The sequence below is a fragment of the Anguilla rostrata genome, chromosome 18, assembly GCF_018555375.3.
Source record: "Anguilla rostrata isolate EN2019 chromosome 18, ASM1855537v3, whole genome shotgun sequence".
NCBI lineage: Eukaryota > Metazoa > Chordata > Actinopteri > Anguilliformes > Anguillidae > Anguilla > Anguilla rostrata.
The window spans coordinates 9,829,014-9,832,003 of NC_057950.1; the positions used below are offsets into that span (position 1 = coordinate 9,829,014).

A 2,990-nucleotide genomic window follows, 5' to 3' on the forward strand; every position below is an offset into this window, starting at 1 on the left:
AATTAATGTATGAATATTCACCAAATGTACAAGATAAACAAGAAGTCATTTGAAGTAGCAACTGCAACATTTATACAATTAAAAAAATAAATTTAAAACATAAAAATATGTCAATGAAATAGAATAAAAATGTATAACTCCAGCCACTCTCTCTCTATCTCCCTCTGTCACACTCAGCGGGGCTAGACAGAGAGAGAAAGGAGAGGGGGGGTGTGTGTGTGTGTGAGAGAGAGAGAGACAGAGACAGACTGTGTGTGTGTGAGAGAGAGAGAGAGAGACCGAGACAGACTGTGTGTGTGTGTGTGTGTGTGTGTCAGAGAGAGAGAGAGGGAGAGAGACAGACAGACTGTGTGTGTGTGAGTGTGTGTGTGTGTGAGAGAGAGAGACCAGACAGACTGTGTGTGTGTGTGTGTGTGTGTGAGAGAGAGAGAGAGAGACAGACTGTGTGTGTGTGTGTGTGTGTGTGAGTGAGAGAGAGAGATAGACAGTGTGTGTGTGTGTGTGAGAGAGAGGGAGAGAGACAGACAGACTGTGTGTGTTTGTGTGTGTGTGTGTGTATGTGAGAGAGAGAGAGACAGACAGACAGACAGACTGTGGTGTAGACAGAATTGCCTGTGTGGTGTGGTGAAGCCAGAGGACGCTGCAGACAGAAGACAGGCATATCCCTGGGGGAATGGCCAGCGTGCCGGGCATGCATGGCGCAGCTACGAGGCTGCGAGCCAGCGGCCCTCGTGTGCCTGCTGCCCATCCCTGCCCTCGGCTATTCTGGGCCTCACAGCCCACCGCGGTATTTATACTGACAGAGGAAGAACGGGGGGAGAGGAAGAAAGAAAGACAGTGATGGAAAATAGAGATGAAGCATGTCGGAGAGGGAGAGAGGTGAAAAACAGTCAAGCGTGGTGTTGATGTTTATAGAGATGATATATGCATGCAGTAGGAGACGAAAAAGGGAAAGAAGTTAGAAGTGGATGCAAAAGGATATCGACAGAGGAGGGCAGGGGTGATCATGAGTATTAACCCAGCGGGAGAATGCAAGAAACAGGTGGAAAAAGATGGGCGAAAAAATAGAATGGGAGGACATCACTGGAAGTTGCCATTTCATAACCACCCATTGAAATTGATGCTCATTGCTATACCTGGAAAACTTGGAGGGAAGCAGAGGGCTAATCAGACATTAGGTGCATTAAAGGTGAGAGCATGGCCTCTTAGAAGATCCAGACACTGGCAGGACAGGACTCGTCTGATAAAATTTGTCTTCTTCGGTTGAAAAAAAATAGCATTCCTTTTTTGGATGTATGGCACAACAGTGAACTGACTGCTATGATCTTTACACTGTGCAATACATTGGCAAAATGTTCTTTGGTATTTTATTAACTTATTTCAAGGAGTTAATTTATTAGAGTGTATTGAATATATTGTCTTTACATCCAGAGTCTAATTAGAAGTTTTCATTCTCTCTGATAGGATTGAGGCAGTCCGGTGGTTTTGGGTCTGCAGACGTGACTTCACCTGAGACGGTAGGTGTGGCCGCGGGTGTTAACAAGGTGCGCAGACTTTATGAAAACGCTTCTTTTACGGTTTTACCGTTGTCTCCTTTAGTAATGCGTATCTGCGCCGTGTTTACTCTGTGGGTCTGAAGAGACGTAACAGGGAGGAATGAGTCATCACTTCAGACCCACTCAGAGATACGGAATACTAAGACCTGACCCATATGTGTGCCAGATCAGCAAATTTACCGCAACGCTCATCGTTTGCTTTTTGGGAGCTGTAAATCCACCGTCTCATCTTTTCCAGACATGATGAGAATATATACCTAACGGCGATGACGTGATTGCAGCGGCACGGCATGCATGTGCAAAGATGAGAGGAGAGGATATAGAAGTTGAATTGTTTCCAAGAGAGTAACTGTCTACACACCTGATTTTTTTAACAGGTGAGTTTTTGATGTGATTCCATTCCATATTGTTTAATCTGGTGCCACCTGCTGGCAAAACGATGTCATAACACAATGGGACAGTGCCGGTGAACAATGCCAGTACTATTTTAGGGGAGGTAAAGACTCATTCTGTCTGACACTTAAAGCTGTCCCAGCATTGCAGCGATTACATTACAACATGGAAGTGTAGTAGGAATCTCACTGGACTGCAGTATTAAGATTAGAACGCAGTAAAGTGTTTAAAACCAGGAAAACCCTCACATACGCAACCCACCCCCAAACACACACAGACACACAGACACACACACGCGCACATAAACACTGACACACACATGCGCACGTGCACACACACACACACACACACACCCACGCACACACCCACACCCAGACACACACACACAAACACTTTCTTTCCTTCTTTTTCTTATGCTATTCTCTCCTAATTTTCCCCTCTTTAGTAATTTCTTGCTCTTATGCTCTCCCCTTTTCCCCATGTGTCTTTCAGGCTTGTTAATGTGTAACCTGATCATTATAACAATGCAGTTAAACTGCAATTTGCAAATTAGTTCCCATATATAAAGAGTTTTTAAAAGGCAGTATTTACCTCAAATGATGTGGATTGAAACCATTGGTCTGAAGCTTTTATGACAGCCGTTTTGTAATGCACTGTAAAATCACATATACACACATACAGTGTTCTGTAACTGCTGTTATTTGCATATTAATGCTTTGTAAGGAATAATAAAATGGTTGCAGTAATGATTCAAATGCTACCTATATTAGGAAACGTGCATATTATCATATGTAACTTTCAATTCCGTTCCAATGTAAGATTATACATTATTTCTCCCTCTGAGTAAGCTGAACTCCCCTGATCCCCTGTCCTCACCTTGACCGAGACAGAATGTCTGCAGAGGTGGAGAGAGATATGGAGTGTTTACGTGTGCGCGTACGCGTGTGTGAGAAGCAGAAAGAAAAAGATAGAGAGAAAAAGAGGGAGAATGAAAGAAGGAGAAAACACATGGCAGTAAAATCTATGCCAGGGTGGTGGAGC

The 2,990-nt window shown here is 43.9% G+C and overlaps 1 long non-coding RNA gene across 1 annotated transcript; it reads left to right on the forward strand.

The window, feature by feature from the left end:
* Positions 1-723: 723 nt before the first annotated feature.
* LOC135245024 (uncharacterized) lies at positions 724-2,675 on the forward strand. Its single transcript, XR_010327120.1, has 3 exons — positions 724-1,189; positions 1,465-1,544; positions 1,795-2,675. It is a non-coding gene; the product is annotated as an uncharacterized LOC135245024 (long non-coding RNA).
* The last annotated feature ends 315 nt before the right edge of the window (positions 2,676-2,990 follow it).